This window comes from Pithys albifrons, chromosome 3, assembly GCF_047495875.1.
Source record: "Pithys albifrons albifrons isolate INPA30051 chromosome 3, PitAlb_v1, whole genome shotgun sequence".
Taxonomy (NCBI): domain Eukaryota; kingdom Metazoa; phylum Chordata; class Aves; order Passeriformes; family Thamnophilidae; genus Pithys; species Pithys albifrons.
The window spans coordinates 57436023-57459996 of NC_092460.1; the positions used below are offsets into that span (position 1 = coordinate 57436023).

Genomic DNA, 23974 nt, shown 5'->3' on the forward strand with positions numbered 1-23974 from the left:
CATCTGCAGCAGGAAGAGAGCCTGCTTGAACAGGCATGAGGAGCAGACACAGCACATGTCCTTGGGACACTTGTTGTTACTGCCCGAAATTAAGAAACAGTTATCTGAAAGTGATGTCTAAAGCAAGAGCCTAGGGTTTCTCAGCCATTGCAGCTGCTAATGAAGAACCACTGAGAAGCCAGTCGTGCTAAGCCATGATAGCCCTCAGCAGATCTATCACACTTCACACATCATACAAGTTTTGCAACTGACTCCTGCCTAGCAGCAAACATGATCTGCTCTCCCCATTTATATGGCACAAAGCCAAGGTCTCCATCTCAATCCAACATTCTGTGTCACAGTTGATAAGTCTACTCTGTGCTTACTGACCAACTGCTGGCATCACTGAGCAGAAGCCCACATACTGCCCTGTTTAGTATGTGCCTACTTACAAAATTCACCAAGATCAAGTGCAAGGTCCTGAATGTGAGTTGGGGCAATTGCAAGTGCAAATACAAGCTGGGCAGAGAGTACATTGCGAGCAACCCCAAGGATAAGTTCTTGGGACTGTTGGTGGAGGAGAAGCTCAACTTGACCTGTCAATGTGCGGGTGCAGCCCGGAAAGCCAACCGTGTCCTGGACTGCAGCAAAAGAAATGTAACCAGCAGGCTGAGTGAGGGAGGTAATTTCCCCCCTCTATTCTGCTCCCATGAGTCCCTTCCTGGTGTTCATCCAGCTCTGGGGACATGACCATAAGAAAATAAGAAGGATGTGGACCTGCTGGAGCAAGACAAGGGGAAGGCCACCAGAGGGCTGGAGCATCTCTCCTATAAGGACAGTCTGAGACTTGGGGCTTTCCAGTCCGGAGAAGAGAAGGCTTTGGGGTGACCTTATGTGGCAATGCATTCTCAATATATGTCATGGAGGATGTCATGTCAAAAATGGGCTGATGAAGAAAGTCCACCAGTCACTGAAAATGCTTTAACAAATGATGTTTTTAATGTGGTTTGAATGTACTAAATGTAAAAACTGCATTGTCATTGCTTCTTCTTCCCAGAATACCCTGCTAGGCCAGGGGACTGGGGAAGATTGTGACCTCATGTTACCTGAAACCCTTTCCCATTGAATGTAAGTCCCCTTACTCCTATTGGCCCAAAGCCAGACTCCCCCCTTGTCCCTTATTGGTGAGTTTGTATCCCTCCAAAGTCCATATAAACCTCTTCCCCTGAATAAACTTCCTCTTTGTTCCTGTCCTGACTGGTGGTCCCTGTGTGTCCTTTCTCGGGGGCTCTCAGTGACCACATGGTCGAGGTAAAGCAGAGAGTACACTTCTCCTAGGTTAATGGACTGATAATCCAGGACCAGGTGAAGTACCATATCGTTGCAGATTTCCTTCAGCACACAGCATCAATCTTATAGCAGCCTTGCAGTACCTGAAGGGGACCTATGGGAAGGCTAAAGGACATTTGACAAGGGCATATAGTGGCAAAACAGATGGAAATGGCTTCAATCTGAAAGAAGGGAGGTTTAGATTAGATATTAGGCAGAAATTCTTTACTGTGAGGGTGGTGAGGAAGAGGTTTCCTAGAGAAATTGTGGATGCCCTATCCCTGGAAGTGTTCTAGGCCAAGTTGAATGGGGTTTTGAGCAACCTGGGCTTGTGGACATCATCCCTGTCCATGGCTAGGGAGTTGAAACTAGAGTATGCTTCCAACTCAAAATATTCTATGATTCTATGCCTGAACACCTGCACAGAGTGTCTGGCAGGCAGCTATGTGAATGGCACCTTACTTGTGGCCATACATTAAATACAGCTAAGGTTTTCCATACTAATGAGGCAGAATGACTTTATTTGCACCAGTATGCCGAGAACCCTGGATGCAAACTCTTGAAATATGCCTTGAAATGTCAGCTTTCATTCCATCCATCAAAACAGTAAGTATAAACAACTTCACGTTTGTTCAAGATGTATAGTAGCAGTAAGTAGAACTTGCTCAGTTTGCCAGGAAGCAGCTCAAAGCAACAAGAGTAAATGTGACAAAATATGTTTGGCATCAAGAGCAAAGTCAAAGACTAGAAACTCTAGCAGACTGTCCCTTTTCCCTCAAAGCAATTGTCTTTGCCTTGTTTTATGAATTCGTTCAAGTACCAAAAATATTTTTCCTTTCCAGAAAAAATGCTGTTGAACTGTTTAAGTAGCTATTGCTTCCCTCCATCTTTTAAAGAATAGCCTGTTGAAAATACATTTGGCATCTATTTGCTTGCATCTTGAGTGCTTAATCATAGAAGAAGCTTGGGGTTTATTGGACAGCTTCATGGAGGAAACATGTTGGCACAACAGAGGCAGAAGGGGATAGTAGGAAAGGGACAGATTTTAAAGCATTTTAAGAGAACTGAGACAGTCACAGTCAATGTCAGATACTTCCACTGGAAGGTTCATTTCCAGCTTGACCAGCTCGGGAGTTTAAAAGTCCTTCTGCAGCTGAATCCTCAGTTTCTGCTCTGCCATCATACTCTCCTTTCTTCATCTCATATGATTGTGATTCCTGGTGAGGGGACTTCTGGCCTTAAACAGCATATTTAATTTCTGATATATCTAACTGTGGTGACCCAAGGCACATGATCCTGGCAGAAGCCACACTGCTCTTCAGCCTGGCCTGAGTTTTGAACAGGCTGCTCTTGGAGCAGCACACAGAGGGCAAGACACAGCAAACACAGGATTTGCTCATCTACAGTTGTCTGCATGTCATGTGGCTTCAAGCCTGCAGCAGGAGAAAAGAAGCTTAGATAAACCTTTCTGGGTTTTGTTCCCTTCTTGAAGATGCTGAGGTAGGTACCACCGTGGTCCAAGGGAATTGATCTCTTCAGCACAGGTAGATTCCTCAGGAGACTGACTGCAGTGAATCTTGCCAGCAGATTTTTCATTCACAATATGTGGTAGTTTCATAATACATACGTGTACATCTCATGCTTCACTGACTTAAAAAATTTCTACCTTTTTCACCATTCAGCATTAATGTACAGTGTCTACCATCTGAAGTCCCCACAGGGCTGGAAGAAAATCTTTAGACTGATGGCAAACTTCATGGGTAGCAGACGAGCAGTTGTAGTCCAAAGGAGGTTTATGGAAGGCTGCCAGCAAAATAACACTGAGGCTTCTTCCTGTGTATATGCTTAGAGTTGCTTCCCACAAGGCAGTACAAGCAGTGGTGGAGTGGGTTGGATTAAGAATGAGCAACAGTGAGTCACTAATCATTGTCAATTCACTGATAATCATCACAGTACCACTCCACAATGACAACCTGGCACTGTCATTGATGTCTTGCTGATGATGAGGGGATCCTTCAGAGGGTTGCAGGCAGCTTTACTGCAAAAATAAAATTGTAGCATAGTAAGATTAAAAAAAAAAACAAACAAAAAACCAACAAACCAAACCAAACAAAAAACAGACTGTCACTTTTTCTAGCCAATTACAATTCAATTATAATGACTTCACTTTGTGTGCCATTGCTAAAGGAAGGAACAATTTGCAATGTGACACATGCTGTATCCCACTTAGCAGCCTAAGATTTCTGGTTAGTCATCTCTTCTGATTTGGTTGCTGTTGTTTAGTTTGGTTTTATAGACAGCAAATGATGAAAATACCCAATTAAGTACTTTTAAACTGCTCCACAAAAAAAAATACCATTCTTTTAAAAATATTTTGTTGAGATCCTAGCCTTTATCTACTCTGAATTTAGCATAAACTCCAGTTTTTCTGATGTCATCTACCAAACAGTGTCAGACTGGGGCAATGCTTTAGTGAGAAACTTCCAAGAAAAATCTGAGAGCTGCAGTGACTCATTCTGTTCTCTCTGACTCAGTACTAAATTGCTCTCCTAAGATGCTCTCCTGGAGGTGTTATCTTTCAGATGAGATAAAAAACTCAGATCCTGACCACATAAAGGATTTTTTTAAAAGAAGGGGAGGAGATATATGCTGCTTTTGCAATATATCCCCCATGCCCCAATGGAAGTTAACGCAGAAAGTGTTTGGAGTGGATAAGACATTATCACTCTTACTTCAGATGTTTGTTCCCACTCCCCTCTTGGAAGATTAGTGGACAGAGGGTTAACTCACCTGCTTCTTAATCTGCTTCAGAGAGAAGTAATTTTCAAAAACAAGAGTAGATGGTTATTAGCTATCCCAGCTGACTTCGGGTGAGTCAGATAGGGAGAGCACTCAAGATGCCTCCTACCAAGGGAGACGAGGGCAGGATGACCCCTAATGCTACTGAGCACTGATAATGGTGAAGCACAGCACTGTGAGAGAGATATGGGATGAATGTTGCTTTGGAGTCTCCTGGTTGCATCCCAGAGGAAAGCTTCTACTATTTTAATTAGTCTGTGATAGTGCATCACAACTGTTCACATCACTGCTTTCCACAGGCAATCTGTGACTGAGGAGTTGCCTGATCAGCTAAATTTTAATAGCTAAATAGATTTCATTTTTGCCTTCTCAACCCATCCGCTTTTCTTCCTTACCATTTCTAATTCACTTTTTACCCAGACCCTCATAAAGTGTTCTGCTACAAGCTTAAAGCCTCTAGAATAGATCTAAAGAGCATCAATAAGCTGGAGTTCCATGCAGATTTGGTTTCATGTTCCAACTTATGGACATTTTCTCATGGACATTTTAGAAGTCAACTTATAGACTGATACCTTTAATTGCTGCTAATAGGTTGAAAAAAAACCCCACCCTGGGAATAGATTGAGCTACTCAAGTTGTGAGAATAGGTGGTAAGGATAATGTCTTGACTTTTCAACCTGTTTGCTAGTTGTTGTACATGCGTGTGGGAAGGGGAAAAAAATTAAAACACCAAACCCCACACATATGCACAGTCTCTAGCTTGGGAGAGCATTACCATTTCCCTTTACAGCCTTAAAATTTTACCCAGGGCAGCAATGCAAGCGGAGATCCTGGTTCATGGGGCTGCAGCATCTAGAGAAGGGAATAATACTGATATATTCATCCATCAGTACCTCAGGGATCAGTCTCTGCCCTACTGAAAAGCAGCCAGAGTATCTATTCATCCTGCTGTGTGTGACCCCTTAAGTGGGCAGAAAAGAGAGAGCAAGCAGGGTTTGGCAGGGTAAGCTTGCCATTTGCACCTCTCTCCATTCAAATTTAGTAATTATGGAATACTGCATTTCTGCAGTGAGTAATGAAGACTGTACTGTACACGATGATTCATTCCTTAAGTCTGCTTGCAGCCTTGAATTCTTTCATTAACTATGTGACATGCATTCAACAGATTAGCAAAATTATCTAAATGCTATATAATTAATCATCAGAGTGCAGGATACCCCATCTGACATTTAGTTGGGAGCATTTAGGTGCTTTTAGTTTATGGCCTTATACAGGCAACTCAAAGAAAATATTCACTAAATGAATAAAATACCTTGCCTAATTAAAACAGCTCTGGTAGGGCTCTTAATGTACCACATTGCATCTGTGATGTAATGGTATGCCACAGAACACTGTAGATGCAAAATAATTAATTGTGTCTAAGGCAAATAACAGGAATACATTCAGATAAATACAGCTATACTCTGTGGGTGGGCAGAGACCCTTTCCAGTTCTGCATTAAAGCAAGCTACTAACAGCTTCACTGGTCTCCAAGGAGCCTAGGAAAAAAGTGTTTCTCTCATCTGCCTCCAGTTTTTGTAAGTACAATTTTATGAATAATGGTCTTTTAGGTTTGGTGAAAAAGGTTGATTCAGACTGGTTCAGAAACCAGTTGTTTAATTTTTTGCTTGTAGAATCTCTTTTTGTTAAATAAAAAAACCTTTAAAATAAAATAATTTCAGAAGAAAGCTGGTATACATATTTCTTTAACTATAGAATCAAATATTTTGGTCTTTTCTGTCTCTTCTTGTCTGTGACTATTCTGTGAATTTGACCTATAATTTAATTTCCACATTGGTTTTTGTGTCACAGGAAATAGTAATAATTCCTCTCCTATATTGGTTTTGCATGGCTTAACACTACTAAAATAAAAAAAAAAATATAGATCATTAAGTTAGGTTCAGGCATCTTTGAGAGAGAGAGACTGAGAAAGAGAGAACCATGAAGGATTTACTCTTCACAAGGAGCAAGTGGCACTCAGGAATTAACTGTTCCCATAACCCTGAAGCCACAGCCCACCTCCTGAGATTAGCTATTTAAATGACAGGAAAGCCTTTAAATAGAATTACGTTTCTGAAGGGAAGAAAATTCCCTCACAATATTTCATCCCCATCATTCCTAAGGGACGCCGGTGCCTGCCCGTGCTATCTTCCACTAATTACCGCAGTCTTTCAAGTAAGTGGGGAATAAAACCTGCAGCTGGACAGATGAACAAGGAAAGAGGACTTCTCCCTGGTCTCAAAGCAGGTGTTCCTCTTTCCTTCTCAGGTTAAAGCTAGCTCGTATCAGAGACACCAGAAGCAGCAACCAGCAGAGGTATCAAAAAAGCCATGGTCACAGATCATTGCTTCCCTGTGCCAGAGGACTGAGACAGGCCTGGCTGCTGCAGCCAAGGGAGGTATCAGAGCACGTGGTACTGCAATGACAGCTGAGAGGATTGAGATGGTGGGACCATTAAGCCAAGTTCTCTAGATTTTCCATCCTTGCCCTGTTCCTTTTTGTGCTGCAGACCCTGATCTGAGTATCCTTCCATTCACAGAAATGTTCAATTTTGCCTCAAACTCAGAAGCCAGGACTCAGCTCTGGTCCAAGTCTGACATGCACAGAAGGAGCAATGTGTGCATATTAAGTGAGGCCTTTCAGAAGGTGCATGTTCTTCCCTCCTTACAGACCCAACACTAAAAATATGACTCAGTTGACAAAATGCAAATATCTATAATGCAAACATCCCCATCTGAACTTGTAGGCTAAATGGCCTTTATGGTCAAGAGCGAGAAATAGGCACTTACAGGGTGTAATATCTTATCTGAAAGAAAGTGGCTAAACTAGGGCACTTCTTTCCATTGACTATAGAAAGAGTAGCATAACTTGTTTAAAGGAGGTATCTACAGACTGGGTGTTTACTTTTAGGTGAGATTTCTCATATCTCCATCTAATAAGGAAATATAGCAGAGCTGCATTGATTTCAGTTGCAAAAATCATCCACACCTACATTCCCTTTTGATGCGAATGAGTACACTAGCATGTCAAATTTATGTGGGGCTTCCCAGTTAAAGCTTCCCACAAAAATTTGCAGTTAGGAGAAGAGTAGCAACCACTGGCATGGACATCAAGTCACCAAAATCTTCTCTAACATCTCCCTACCCATATAAAGCCCTAATAAAAAGCTAGTATTCCTGTATTAAAGTAGTGTCCCACATAAAGTCAGAAAAGCAGAGGCTAACAAGAATGAAATGCAAAAAAAAAAAAAACCAAACAAACCAGAAAAATAAAATATCACGTCTCCAGAAAGTTACATTGTAAATTTGCAGTATTCTGTTTTTAACTACTTATTCATGTGATGTGTCATTTTAAACATTAATCTAACTGCTTGACATGTTTTCTTTATAATTTCTGTCATCAATCCTGCAGGGGCAAGTCTTGCCATATTAGAACAATTCTTTTTGCTTAGTTTCATGATAATATTTAGCTGTTGTTAAAAAAGTAAATTTTGTGAGGAAAATAAGTAGGTGGTAGACTGCAGAAGGCAATGAAATAATAGGATTGTGCTGAAGCATCATTTATAATGAGTATTCTGGTCATTCTTTGCTTTGTTTTTATTGTTAGGGACTAGGAAAGACAATCTCTCATTAAGAACAGGCACGTTTTACAATACTGCACTTAATTGAAATGCTATTCTATGGTAATGCCTGAGGACAAAACAAGATTGGAACTCCATTATTTGCACAGCATTTAGCTGAAAACTGTGCTCAGAGTTTACAGTCCAAGTAGACAATACAAAGAGGAAAACCATGCTGTATGTGAGCAGATTTAGCAGCAGCAGGGAACATCAGGTGTTTTGGTGTTGGGGATTTATTTGTTTTGCGGGGGGGTTATTTGGTTTTTGGGGTTTGGGGGAGTTTTTTATGGTAATGATAAAAAAAGGGAAAGTATGTTCAAGAACCAAAGGGAAGAGACCAACAAAATACGGCAGGTCAAGAAGAGAAAAATAAGGTCTGTGAAGGCAATAGTGAGGGAATTTGGGATTATAATGCCATTCAGCATATATCACAGCAGGACAAGGTGGTCTCAGCAAGCCGTCAGCTTCCTTCCTCAGTTAATCCTACAGCACACTGCTGGTACCCAAAGTACTCTGCCTTCATATGTCCTTCAGAGGCTTTACTGCAAGGGGAACACTGGGACCTTAATGCCTCTGATGGTGAAGGAAGAAATCGAATTAACTGCCTGATGCTTTAACTCTTCCACATCTAATGGAGTGGTTGCCGCTTTAATTGCATCTGAGCAACTCCACCAGGTTAAACTTACCTATTTAACCAGGTGTTTGTTGGCAGGTTTGAGTACTTTAGCTAGCATAAATTAGCATATCCTTACTGACATTAACAAGATGGGACTGATTTACAGTCTTAAGGAGCTTCAGCTTTGCATCCAAGTAACCACTAACAGTCCTGAACCTTTCTCTAGAAAAAGAAGACTTCTCTGCAGGAACTCCTTCAGACAGTACTTGTCAGGAAGGATTTGTTTCTAATGTTAAAAGGTCTAGTTTGCATTCAGAGCTTCAGGGAAGAGTGTCTAAGCAAGAAAATGTACAACATTTTTTTCTATCCTCAATGTTCTGCTGGCTCACTTTGTATGAAATATGTAGGTGATGGGGTTGCAATGTCCTCATTGTCTGGTGGGTTTGAATTAATGAGATTTCAACTTTCATCTGAACATATGACTTTTTTCATAATTTTTGCAAACACTCTAAAAACAATAGCAGTTTTTCTCACTTCACTTATTCTCTCACCCTACATTTAACACAAAGAAGAGCTGTAGCATCTCTCTCACTGTGTGCGCATTCCAACAGATGAAGTGTAATAACAGGCCAATTGCACAGCAAATTTACTATAGCTATGATAAATTAAATGCTTTAAGAAACACTGGGTGGTAACCCTGAAGGAGCAGCTAGCTATCTATTGGTACAATATAAGTGAGGTTGCATAAGTGTCCCCAAGTTAACCTGCAATAGCTGCCCAACATGAACCATGCAGTAAAGACTCTGGAAGGAGATGAACACTATCGGACTAGGATTCTGTTCTTGCATTTTGCATGGGTATGAAGGTGTCTTAACTCTGCATTAGGATAAAAAACAGAGGAAGAAAAAGACTTTCTGGATTTAGGGATAAGACTATGAATTTATTGATTCCACTGACACTCATGGACAACATGTTCCAGTATACAATGATCTTTGTTCTTCCATAGAAGCAAAGAAAAATATTCAGAGCAGTCCCATACAATATTATATTTCATTGACAAACATGGTAACTTACTAAAAAAGGACACAATCCATTACTGTTGGTACTGTGAAACAAGAAAAAACAATGTATAGAGACATTGAAGATTAAAACATCAAACACTCAAAGAGTTAGAATGCAGAATAATGATTCCCGGGAGTGGATAGCAGAGAAGAGAGAGGTTAGGGGAGCATGCAGTCTGTGTTTTTCTACTCCTCTCAGTAGTTTTTGTGGGCTTGTGTGCCACTCGGTAATTTTCAAGGTCGAGAGATAAGCTAAGGCCAGGACATGTTAGAATCTACTGCTACTGTTGTGTCATTACTATTTATTTGACAGTCACAGCAGTTTCCTCTCTGTAAATTAGCAGTTAGCCTCTGAAAAACTCTTGAACCCTGAGTCTGAGTATCTGTATGATTCTGAAGAGACAGAAACAGGATTGTCATTGACAGACTCTGGTTCCCCTTTATCCTTTCATAGGAGCCACTGGGTTCCCGTGCTTATTGGATAGGAGAGGTTAACACTAAACTTATGGCAGCCACTGAGTATGTTAGAGCCCGCGTTGTGCCTTTGTACTGCCAGTTATCAGTCTAGCCCATAATCATTTGGCACTTGTATCAGAGCAGACATGAGTTCCTCTCACTTTGGAGTCCATTCAAGTTATCTGAGGGTGCTCTGTGCTATGGATGTACATGTGCTTCTTGGTCTCACATTGCTCCAGCTTTATCTCTGGTACTTGTAGACACATTTTGTAAGTGAGCATATAATAGTTCAGAGCAGCTCTGCAACTGAAGCACAAAATTCAGTGTTTCACACATACCTCAAGCACATTGCTGCTTAGAGGTCTTGGCAGGCAGCTGGTTCCTTTCACCATAGTCACACATCACACAGCTGTCTACGCTGATGACACCTGCCATTCAGAAGTTGTCTTATCTCACTAGTGTGAGCTTTGCCAGTCACTGCAGAGTCTTAGCCACCAGTGATGCTTGAGAAAAGGTGACTGTGTAATAAAATATTCACACAGGAAGAACTGAAATTCCTCTACCAGACCTTCATCATTAAACAAATTCTATGCAAACAAAATATTTCACAGCGTGTAACAAAGCAGATGCATAAGAATTTTGGTTTGTGGTCAGTAGCCTAAAGTAACATTGGAAAGCTCAGTCAGCTCACTGGATGGTTTTGCAAAATACTTCCTTACTGATTTACTCCAAAATAAAGGGAGAGTTTCTTTTCAATATGTGTCATTTCACCCTTGCCACTTTTTCTGTAATGCTGAGCATATATCTACATTATACATATATAATTTCTTGGTTTCTACATATAGAAGAAATCATTCTTACATGTTTGCACTTCCTAAAAGACATTTTTACATATTTTAGGACACTTCTGCAACTAAGACTCCTGAATCATTATTGACTTGATTGCCAGGGAGCTGCAATTGGTCAGTCAGTACTCACTTGACTGAATCTAGAATGCAATGTGTTTGTGATTTTTTTCTTCAGTCATTGCATTATCTGAAATTTTTACAGCCCACATTAGTCAAACAAAACTGTGTACCCATAGAGTCTGAAATTAAAGAGGGGACTGTATTTAAGACTGCCATTACTTTTATCTGATTGGGATAAACAACGGAAACTTCTTATCTCTATATATCAACCTTCTCCAAGTACAGTAGACTGATAGTGTTATACAGCCACAACAAACTGGATAGTAGCAGTAGAGGAGGAGACTGACAGTTTATATCAGCCCACAATATTTTGCTTCATTAGAGAATCCTTGACTACACAGTCCTGAGTGATATGCTGTGAAGAATTATTTTGTTCATCTGCTCATCATGCTTCTTTTAAGGTGTTCTTTGATGGGAAAATAGTTTTCAGTGACCTAAAACATTACAAGGAGAGGTCTCAGCTATCACTTTGCTAAAAGCAAATGGAAAGTATTTCTTTCCTAGGCTATCAAGGTGCAGTGTGATTATAGTTCAGGTAATTCCATGACATTATTAACAATGATGTCTCTGAATCTAGTAGGCCTCAGTCTTTCCCATGTGAAGTGACCTACCCCAATGAAGTGTCACAGAATCACAGACTATTCTGAGTTGGGAGGGACCCACAAGGATCATCGAGTCCAACTCAAGTCAATGGCCCATATGATCCATGATCTTCCTATGCTCCCTATCCATCTTGCCTGGAAGAGAGTTAGGGTTACCTGTATTCTATGTGAGAACCCAGAAAGCAGTTTCCTACCACCTCTTTCACTACAGAAAAATTCTAGCTCCAAATGGTTAGACCTTGACTATTTACTACTGCAAGCACTTTATGCCTGTGCATGAAGTCCAGTATAGAATACAGGCTAAAATTTCAGAAAAATGCCTAGAACTCTAATAAAAGGTCTAAAAACTGTTTTCCTGACAGCTTTCAGTGTCATAGGTTGTCATTTTTTCATAGTAAGGACTAGGAAATACCTTGTTGTGAAAGCCAAGTTTAATTTGTTCATTCATTTTACAGTAATGTCCATCAGTTTTGGAGTAAGCTGCAGAGCACTGCAAACTACAAAAAGATGTTTCAACTAATGTAGGAAGAAAAGCATGGTTCAGAAAAGAACTTAGTCTGCATAAGGTATAGGAAAGCTTGCAACACTCCATATCCACCATATTCATTAATTCTTGGCTTTTCTTTTGACTTGATTACAAATGGATCTATTATCTACAGTTTTTAGCTACCACACTGACTGGTTTGCAGACATTGAGGCAAAAGTTATATTAATAATTTTGGTTTTCAGAGTGTGTGCTTTATCAGAAACATAGTTTGATTGACTGATCTCAATAGTGTCATCACATGAAGCTCATGAAAATAAGGTTCCGAGATTTTACTTTATGTCCTGGATTTCTTCAGTAGGCTGTTAGTGGCCCAAAATCCAAGTCTATTTTGCATAAAGTGGAGTAAACTGAAGAAACCTTTCACTCCAATAAAATTATAAAAGATGTGTTTCTAAATCCAGTAGATAATCTTACATCAATCCTTGACTACAAGTTTCATGTATGCAGCAGGTACTAAGAGCACTGGTACAGCATTGGTCTCACCTTGAAAGGAGAAATGAGGAGGATGAATCAGTTTTTAGACTTTCACAGGCAGCCTTTGGACCATTCCTCTTGGAAGCATACAAACTAATGCTACCTAATCTTCTAATGGCAAAAGAAAATTCTTCTAAACACTCAATGTCAGCTAAACAGCTCCTTCTTTATAGATGTACTTTATTTACGAACTAAGACAAAAGGTAATCATTGCCTGGTCATCCTGCATTAGCACAGATATTGAAATCCTGGGATGTCATTCAATAACTGCAACATTAAAGGCATTGCATTCCATATCTATAGAAAGGGATATTCACACAGATCTCGTTTGCAAAATGCTTTGAGGACAAGTTTGTGTAAGTATCAGGTAACATGTTTTTAGTAATAAACAGCCTCTATAACAGGTACCCATATCAAACAAAATAAATTATTCTCTTCATTAAACCACCTTATTGAAAAGCTTGACAAACCACATATTGATGACACACTAATGTTTTAGTTGTTTCTCAGGAGGGCCCACATTAAGTCAAGGACTTTTCAATTTCCCATGCTCTGCCAGGAAGCAGGTGCACAAAAAGCCAGGAGAAAGCATGGCCAGGACAGCTGGCCTGAACTAACCAGAGGGATATTCCATACCACAGAACATCAAACTCAGTATATAAACTGATGGGAGTTGGCAGGAGGGCCTGATCACTGCTCAGGGACTGGCTGGGCATCAGTAAGTGGGCAGTGAGCAATTGTACTGTCCATCACTTGTCTTTCTTGGTTTTTATTCCTCACTTTTTGTTATCTTCCTTTTCATTACTGTTATTATTAGTTTTACTACTCTTATTTTTGTTTGTACAAAATCATTAATATCAGTATCAGTATTATTTTAATATTTTTTAAATTTAAACTATTAAACTGTTCTGAACTCACAGAATTTATCTTTTCCCAATTCTCCTCCCCATCCACTGTGGCAGTAGGGGAATGAGCAAGCAGCTGCATGGTACTTAGCTGCCAGCTGGAGTTAAATCATGACACCACATTTTACTAATATGATTATAAGAAATACATACTTTTACTGCAAAAATAATTTATTTCATGATATCAGCCATCTCAAAAAGCAGAGGGCTATTTAAATCATATAATCATCTTGTCATATTTTTCAAACTGAAGCATTAGTAGCTTGATCAAGGGTTTGAATGCAGCTGAGACTTTCAGCCTTGATTTAATCTGACTCCCTGCTGGCATTGAATGGAAACACATAAATCTTATTAGGCTTACAGTGATTTCCTTCAATCATGAATTTAATAAAACAGGTTAGTTTCTTTTAGTGTGCCAAAAACTGTAATGCTCCAAAAGCTAAATACCTTTCTATTAGGTAAACAGAAAATCAGTTTGAAGGAGTATAAAAGTACAATAGACAACACCTGGACTGGAACTTGAGGGGTCATTTAGAAAACTCTGAACCTGTAATGCAGTTCACTTCTTGAAGGGAAATACTTGTGCATTGGCAATAAAATCCTGTTATCATACCTGGAAAGACATGAATTTTTATTAACCATGCAAAGTTAGTTTAACATCAAAATATAGTCTAGCCTATAGAATTGTATGCATTATTAGGAGAACAAACACACAGGTGTTACACACTCACCTGTGATGCAGGAAACATCAGGAGAGGCTGTGCATTGGTGATCCCAACTCACTCCCCTAATAACATGGGGCAGGTTTCGCTCTTGGCCCCTGCTATCAATGCCTCTGTAACTTAAAAGGTCTTGTAAAGACACAAAAAGATGCTGGCTTAACTGGAGCTGAAATTTTCCATGGAGAACCAAAGCCAACCTTTCTACAAGCATAGCAGTGAGGAGATAGAGAAATTACATTTAATATCTTTTCCCCTTTAACTTGAGCAGAGTATTGTTATACATGTACCTGTGACTACTATACCAGGTGACAAAAGATATTGATGCCTTCGGCTGCTCGCTCTGTTACTATAAATGGTTCTGCATTTGAACTTTTAACTGGAACAATTAAAGTTAACCTAAAAATCATTACAATTAATTATTAGAGGACTTACTTAATCCTCAGGTACAATTTCATAAGCCCCAGTGAAGTCAGGCAAAGTGGTATGTGTGTGTCCCAGAGGAAAGCTGTGGCCTTAGCTAAATACTGCTTTTATTTTTCATAAGAGCAGAACTACTGACAGCCACAAGGAACAAATCTTTGCAGTTCATTACCTCAGAAAAAATGTCTGATAAATTTGCCATTAAAACTTGTGATCTATTTGAATAGATGCTTCAGCAGAATTTTTATCAAATCTAACATAAATGCCCTCTGCAGTTTTCTTCATCATGAGTTGCTGGAACCAATGTGGATCTAAGTGAGTGAATCCTATGATGTGCAGTCATACTAAAATTGCTTCCATATCCTGGACTGCATAAAGCGTGGCCAGTAAGTTAAGGAATATGGTTCTCCTCCTCTGTTCTGCTCTCCTGACACCTCATCTGGAGTACTGCATCCAGATCTGGGGTGCTGATCATAGGAAGGACATGGACCTGTTAGATCCACACAAACAATCAGAGGTATGGAGCACATCTTCTGTGAGGAAACTCTGAGATAATTTGAGTTGTTCAGGCTGAAGAAGAAGAAATTCCAGGGAGACCCCATTGCAGCCTGTTAATATTTGAAGGGGGCACATAAGAAAGATGGGTACAGGTGTTTTAGTAAGGTTTGTAGCAAAAGGACAAGAGATAATGGTTTCAAAGTAAAAGAGAGTTGATTCAGACTATATACAAGGAAGAAATTTCATATCATGAGGGAGTTGCAACATTGGAACAGGTTGCCCAGAGAGGTAGGTCTAGCCTAAACCTCTGATTTTTTTCCTATCAAATGTCTTAGAAGACATATTCATAACAAATGTGTGAAAACAGTCCAGCTATTAACAAAACACTGCATAACAATCTTTATATCTTAAGAGAGAAGGCAGATTTGTGAGTGATGAAAGCTTGAATTCCATAAAGAGTGCATTAGACACATTTAAAATGACTGCATATATTTCACTGGAACATGATTTATAAAACTTTGCACATACTTAAGTGTATATAAATTATGACTCCATTGTTAAAATGAAGGTACATACTTTTGAAGACTAGTGAAGCTACTATTATTTTTAATGGCATTTTCAGTGAAGGGAAATGGCACATATTGCAGAAGCTATCTATAGTTGTGGGGAGGACCTGGTGGAAAATGTTACCTGAAAAAATCAATGCCATTTTTTAAAAGTCAAAATATTTTTATCATTTTCATTTTGGAAAGGTCAAAACCTTTCTTTGCTTTCTATTCTTTTAAAATAGAAAAATTGTTCATAGTAGATTAAAGTCTTACATAGCCCACTACCAAATAATTTATTTTATATTAAACCATTTTTTAACTGATGTGAAAATGAAGCAACATGGGATTTCCTTTTTCATTTTACAGAAATCCTCTCTTATCATGTAAAATTTGTTTTGACTTGCGCTGGCCTAATTTTTTCTATGTTGTGAGTTCAGTGACTATTTACTCATAACAGTAAGTCATATCACAACATTAGAATTACAAGACAGAAGTAACAGAGTAGTAAATTCAATATCTTTGAAAATCCAAAGACTATGGAGCTATATATTCTTCATTCTCATTTCTACTGAGTGTTTTCCATGGACTACAGAGATTTTTTTTTCGTTTTATTTGCTGCTTTATAACATAAGTGAGAAATAAGTAGTTCAGACACTTCAGATTCTTATCCTTTTAAAAATACTTATGTATTAATTTTCATGATCTGCTAAGCACACTGCCACCATCCAGAAATAGTTGAATGCTATTCCAAGACACTCACAATGTAAGAGCCAAGAAGACAGAGAGAAGGAAGGGGAAAAGATATCCTGCTTTGAAAGGAAAATTAGTGGATATGTTAAAAGTGAAAATATAAGTTGCAACATATAAAAACTTTCTCACTTACATAGGAATGGCTGAATATCTAGTGTCAGTGAACAGGTATCACTGAACACACAGACCTCAAAGAGCTCAAGATGATACACAGACAAAACTGTCCTCAAGTTAAAGCAAAGGAAAATAAGAAAAAATCTCACTTATTCTTCTGCTGTGAGGATTATGCAAGTTATACTGTTAGAAAGCTAGAACCAGACTCAGGCCCACAGTTCCTCTGACACAGTACAGTTTGACAGACTGAGGAAAAAAATAGCCAGTGACTTAAATGGGAGATGTGTTTGTGAGCATGAGTGGTTACACTGTCTCAGTGATTCACGCACAGCCCATATGCACATGCACACACGCAGAATGTGTACATCCCAGGCCAGATCCAACTGCAGTAGCCATGTGCATGCCATCAGTTACCACACCATTTTATTCCCAAGGCATTTCGCAAACTGTGCCCATCAGATCTGTGTAGGTAGTCCATGTGGAGGAGGTTCTTTTTCTTTCTACTTATTGGTATGGCAACAGTTAGTTACATCTTGCTTGCATTCAGAAAATGATAGAAATTTTTTGGCTGGATCAAAAACAGGCAAAAAATGTGACAAATGTGCAACAGTTAGTTATATCTTGATTGCATTCAGAAAATGATAGAAATTTTTTGGCTGGATAATAAACAGGCAAAAAATGTGAGAAATGTTAAAAAGTGGGTTTTATCAGATAATTTTAAATTGGATAATAGCCCACTGCATTATGGCAGGGAATTATGGTTTTTTCTTCCCAAATGGATTTAAGTGCTTTCTGAATAATGCCACCCTTGTGATAAAAAAATAAATGCCAACCATGTACTCTTTTTAGAGCTCCTATTGATAGATTAGGTTTACTTCATGTTTCTTTCCAAGATTTATGGGAAAAGAAAATTAGACAACTCCCCCCCCCCTTTGAACTTTGGCACCCCTTGGAAAACATGGAAGAGAGCTTCCTAGCAAAGTGAAATCTGAGTTTCAACTTCCTCCCCTCCTCCTGCTAATGAATTGGAGCAGATCCAAAAGTTCCAGTGTTGTGAAAAGCTAAGCACCTTTTTTTAGGCCAGCAGTAACATAAAAAACCTCACAGTATCATAGCAGATATATGGCTTAGGAATAAGATCTCAGAAAGAAGTGTGCTGTATATCTTGCTTCCTGCAGATTTCATGTTTCTAAAATGTCTCTGCTCAAGCAGTCTTTTGAACATCTCGGTCTGAGACAACAACTTGAAACGTGTGACTGTCATCAGCTGTTATGGAATTGAAACAAAACATCCATGAACTCTGTGGAGGGTTGGGTCTAGGTATAAATGCCTATCACTGAGAGCCAGTATGCTAATTATTGCCCTGCCATGCACTGATAGTCACAGTACCGTAAAGTGCAAAGCTTATGCAAGGCTATCTTCCTGTGCCCATCAGGGCATTTTTCTACTTCCATCTTATAACACTTTGTGAAAGCTGACTCTTTTCCAGTGATTACATCCTGAAGATGCATGGGCATGTATGTGTGTATAAAACATTTAATCTTAATCCCACAAGCTGTGACAAAAATCCTTTCTTAAGAGCATATTCTATCTGCAGGGAATGGTCTTGCTTTCTAATTCATTCTATGAAACATAGATTGGCTGATCAAACATTTAATTTTTACTATGTTATTAAGGAAGAAGTTTCTTGTTATTTATGCCCAATAGCACTCTTTTTTAGATGATACTTAGAATGAATCAGGAAAGAATGAGGAAAGAATGAGGAAAATACCACATATGTTCTAAAACAAGCTGTCTTGAGCACTATATATATTTTTAAATATATAGCCTTCAAAAAAACCCAAAACCAAACCAAACAAGCAAACAAATCAAAACAAATTTCTTCTTCAATAATATCCAGCACTCCACCTCACCAGGTAAATTCCAGGCTTACTGATAGTTTCAACACTTCTGTTCTGGAAAATAAATTTGTTAGATATTATTTTCTAGAGAAAATGGCACTGATCTGCTGCCACCACAGTTAAAACCATAAACACTGCCATAATTACTTAGAATTCCCAAGTTTTTCTGATTAATCTTCACAAAATATGTGAGATGGAAGTAATATTTTTGGAGAAACATTTTTCAGCATATCTAGATACTCAAAACATCAGAGACTAACACTCAAGTAAAAAATAATCCCATATTTCTGTGGTAGATAGGAGTGGTCACAACAAGTAAAATCTATGTTTAGAGAATGTTTTATTTCCTGCAGAACAGTCGACCATCTCTAGTTATAACAGTAATTTAACTAGTCCTCTGCAGTGGTCTTCAGGTATGATTTACAAAGTATTTGTTGAGTAGATCATTGCTCATAGTAATGACAGAACATGGTTGTGAAGGGCTTGTGGTGAGCAAAAGCTATTTACTGAGCAGCATGGAAGCAAGTAGAGGTGATTCCTCAGATATGATTTTTCAGATTGTTAGATCCTTGACTACACATGCTGACAAATACAATTTCACGAGACACAAAAACAAAATTAGATTTAAGGACACTGACCATGCAGGATGGTGTTGTTTTGGTAACAAAAAGGGTTGGTGAGATCTTTGCATCTTTCTCATACAGAAAAATTGTCCTCAGCTGGCATGGACTTTGGCAGCAGATCTGAGGAAAGTTTCTGAAGTGATTCAAAAGCAGACATTTTCCGAAGAACTTGTCTGTGTAAGCCAGACAAAGCAAAATCTAAGACAGCTTCACACGTGTAGTTTTCCTAAAGGTATTCTGAGGTACACACACTCTGAGGTACAGAACATCTGATAGTGACATCATTTTCTCCCAAGCTGTCTGAAAACAGCTTGGAAGGTCAGTCAGGTAACTGTAACTGATATACATGTGCTTATAAAGCATTTCTCCCTTATTCCTATTGAAAATCTTCGCTGATTGGGCTCTTGCAGACCTGATTGGCAAACCAAATTTTGTTCCATGGGAAATTAGTTTCAAAACAGAATGAAAAATTGGAGTATCAAAACAAACTTGAACAAAAAACTATAAGAAGTTTCAAAATGCAAATGGCAAACCTGTGACTGGAGTAAAGGTTCCTGAGTAACTTGACCAGTTTGCTTGTTTGTTTTTTAATGTAAACAATTATTTGGAACTGAAAAGTATCTTTGTTTCAAATTGTCACTTTGAAATGTGGGCAGCTTTGTTTTGTATAGTAAAATAAAAAAAAAATACATTGAAATTGACATTTTCCCACAGAATGTTCTTATTTCAGTAAAGCCGCATTTTCCAAGAGGAAAATTTTTCAACCTGCTTTATTTGCTTGCCAGGAAATATGAAGTTGTCTAAAACCAGCATCTTACTAAAATTTTTCCAACGTGAAAGCTGGTACAATTTTACAGTTGAAACTTTTAAAATGTTCTGTTGATGAAGAGAATTTGGCCATGAAACAGAACAATGCTTATTATAGCACCAACGTGCAGAAGTCAGTTAGCACACTTCATGGCTATCACATGTTCAATTACAGTAGCAAGTTTGAAGCATGGGTCAAATGCAAATAAACCCAAGAGTTTAAATTTCTGCTTCCTTAAACATTCCAGACTTAGGAGTTTTCCATTCACTGCACCTCAGTTAGCCAAGTTCAGTGTGGTGGGATAATTAATCCCCTCAAGTGTACTGCAAATATTTTTGTGCAGATATAGCTTTACCTCTTTGTGAGTGTGTATATACTTTTTAACAAAGGTCTAAGAATAAAGTGATAAAAATCCAGTTAACAGAATAGAATCAATACAAATTTTTACCAAAAAGACTGTCAAAAGCCAAAATGTAAATAAACATGCTTTAAAAATGTTTGCAATTACTACAAAATATAGTGCTATATGAGCAAGATTGTTATACAGTCTTATTTCCAATAATATTCTGTGCACTAATTCTGGACAAACAGAAACTGATGCCTTGGGATATCTCAGTGTTTTGATATCCACACTGAAAAGTTTTTACAGATACTAGTTTTCTGTAAAGTGATAAAGATCTACTCTCAAAAAATGGGTCTATTTAAGGATCTGAAAGTAGTCACCTCAGATTTACAAACAGCACCATTCTCCTGTTTTTAAAGTCTTGTTTCTTCTTTAGCTCTGTATAACTGACTGACGAATACAGACATGAAGGGCTAAATTTTAAAAATTATGCCAGTATTGGAAAATTTAAATTCTGAATTAAACATTACAATAATTATTAGGTACACTGAAATCCATTAGCCTCCTTGGTATCAAGGTTTATAATTCCACCACTATTCAGAAGGATATGAATATCTTGATTTGCACATATAAATATTTACAAACAATTCTGCCAGTATGAATTCCAAATCCAGCACTTATGACAGCAATATAGGAAAGAAATATACGTTTCAAAACCAAGCTATGATATTTCTGGATAGAAGCTCAGTGTCTTCTATATTAAAAAGCTGCCTTTATGCCATGACAGCATATAAACTTAAACAAGAACTACTCACAGCCCTTTAACATGTTTCTTAAGCATAATTAGATGGACAATTCAATCATATATTCCTGGGAACACTATGTGTGATGAAGTGAGATTCAGCCTTGGGAGAGACCTTAAAACAAGAATCCTATGCAGGATAGGATATGAAGAATCCTTTTTATTTCCAGTATACTGAGATTTCTCACTCTGAACCAATCCTTCCCACACAGTTACCTTAATTCTGTCTCTCTTGTGAAGTCATTAAACTAACTTTTACAACATGAACAGAAGAAAGAGTGATCTTTGTTTGACAGCAGTAACAAGCACAGACCTTCAATTTCAATTATATGAAGAAAAACATAAAAACGGAAGGCACAAAGCATCATTAGCACAGGTGATATCAAGGTCACTAGGTACCAAAAGCATTAATTTTCTTCTTCCATAAAATTAAGAACTTCACAAGGAAAAGGGTGTAAAAGCAATAGAAATGGAGTACAGCATACTAGAGGGATGCTGATTACTTTATCAACTGGTCTAAAATTACTTAAAGAGTCAGAATAACTTCAATAGTGCTACAGTTGGGGCAAGTTCTACATACAGGTGAAGGGGTAAGTTGTCCACAGTGGTAAAGCCAGGGACAAAAAATGGCTGTTAAAGTCCTGGAAAGCCAAGTCTGCAGCTGCTGCCGAGCAGAATGGGAGATTCTGGGATCAGGAACAAAAGGATTAATAGCACCTTTTCCAGGAAGAAGCAGACACTAGCAGAACTATAATACTCCTTGCATTAGAAAAAGGTGCATTGACTTCAAAGCGCCCCTCTGGCATCTTGCTTTCACATGGAAAACGTGTCCAAGTTTGAATGCTCCCAGAGGATACAATTCAGATGTTTCCACATTGCTGAAGAACTTTGCGCTACTTGTGACTGTGGTTTACACAAGAATAGACTCTTAAATTTCCTTTTTAGTCTTCCTCAATATGGGATCACCTTGCGTATAACATTTCTCTGGTTGCCCCAGGCCCCACTGACTTTTGGCTACAGCAAATTCACAAGGAGCACTCCACCAGTCCAGAATAAGACGAATTCATAAGGCTGTGGCTCAGCTTTCCTCATAATCCAAATCTCCAATTAAAGCAGTTCTCTTAGGCAGAAGCATGGGCATGAGTGCTGTTAAAGTTGTCTATTCCTGATTTAGCATTTTGTGGCTGTAAAAAGAAGGGACTAGGAGTCTCTAACAACAGGGGTCTGAGTGTAGCAACAGCAGATGCCTTGCTGTCTTGCACTGCTTGAAAACCTTAGGGTGACTGGACATGAGGCCAGGGACCTGACCTTTGAGCAAGATGGAATATCACATAATTACTACTCTGCGTAAGTCCACTGCTTCTCTCTTCCCAGCTTTTTCATAAGTTTGGCTAAGGATCTACTTTGAGATTTAACACATTTTAAAAATATTGTACTGTAGTTTGCACAGAAGTTGATTAACATACTTTGACTAACTTGTGGTCATATTGCCAATTTGCAGGTCCCAAGATATCATTTATCTGTTAACCACACTTCTTTTTAGGGATCACTTATTTCCAGTTCGAATATAAACCAGTTTGCAATTAATAACTAATGATTGTGTATCTATCTATCTATCTATCTATCTATCTATCTATCTATCTATCTATCTATATTTAGTTAGTTAGTTAGTTAGTTAGTTAGTTATATTTATATGTGTGTGTATATATATCTCAATAACAGTACAAAATAAATTGTTCACGCTTTCCTAGCTCTCAGCAGCCAACTAAGTGTACCAAGATAGGTATTACTCACAACAGACAAGAATTTTAAAAAAAAGTCTATTTAAAAAAAACAAGCACAAAAATAACTTCAAAACATTAAGAAAAATATTCGGACATTAACAACTCAGAAAACTAAAATTGAATTAAATTATTATTCCTTCCTAAAATATATATATATATTTGAAATGTCTTTAAATTTTAAATTTAATATCCAAATATAATTAAGAGACATAAAAAGAAACATTATTTTAAATTATTATTATGAGCTAAAACTCAGTGCATTGTCACCTCAAGGAGTTAAAATAAGGAATATTTTCTATAAGAACAATAGCAAAGGACCAAATAAGGTATGTGTGGTTCAGGTCTCATCATTAGTTCATCTTGATTACTAATTAAAGACACATAGACTCTGTAGGTCCCTGATTCATCTGAGGAGCCCACAACCTTAAGAACTGGTTGCCTGTTAAATTACTAAACAGCCTTAGGATGCCATTGCCTTACTTTCTGAGTCCAGGGTGGAGCATAAGAAGCAAACACGCAGTGAAAATTTTTGGACCCATTCAGACTTAATGAGTGCTGTATGCAAACTTTTTTGCAAGCCCAAGGTGAAAACATCATTAAGGACAGAAGGCAGTGGAAGGCAGCAGGCAGTGTTTGAAGGAGCCTATCCCTTCTGTTAGAATCCATCCTTTGTGTCCTGTTGTTATTGGCTGCTTGTAGCCTCAACACTATTTAGAAACTTTGTCTAAAGCCTTTTTCTGTAGTTTGGAATTGAATGACTTTTGCAGGCATCAAAAAACCCCACAAAAATAAAAACCAAACCATGGCGAATCTGAAGTGATTTTAAGATTAAACACTACTTTGTTGAGCTACAGCCATGCCCCACTCACATGATCTGAACTCAGTGGCATCTGCTCTTTTCCACATTCTCCAAAGACGAAGCACAGGACGTAGTGCCTAGAGTACCCAAATCAGTGTATTAACCTGTAATCAAGTGTGCTACCAACCTAAATTAAGTAAAATTTATGAATTGCTTCTCTCAAAAAAAAAGTAGTTTTATTTAATTATGTATATGCATGCTTTTATGTATCACTTTCTGAATCTCCAGCATGAAACTGTGCTTTGTTTTCAAGTGTATGTTTGAAAGGAAAAGGTTAGGAAAATATTGGGTTTTCTGTTTTAAGAAAAGCTGAAACCAGTCACTGCTTTCAAGAATTATGCTTCTAAGGAAAATCCATCCAATGTCACTCAGATCCATGATGAAATATTAATATTTGCCATTGCTTTT

The 23974-nt window shown here is 38.2% G+C and overlaps 1 long non-coding RNA gene across 2 annotated transcripts in view; it reads right to left on the minus strand.

The window, feature by feature from the left end:
- Positions 1-3175: 3175 nt before the first annotated feature.
- Positions 3176-23974, minus strand: part of LOC139670427 (uncharacterized) — a 54201-nt gene continuing 33402 nt past the window's right edge. For both annotated transcript variants that reach the window (XR_011697483.1, XR_011697482.1), the window contains exon 3: positions 3176-3346. This is a non-coding gene — a long non-coding RNA (uncharacterized lncRNA). The remainder of the gene's footprint in view (positions 3347-23974) is intronic.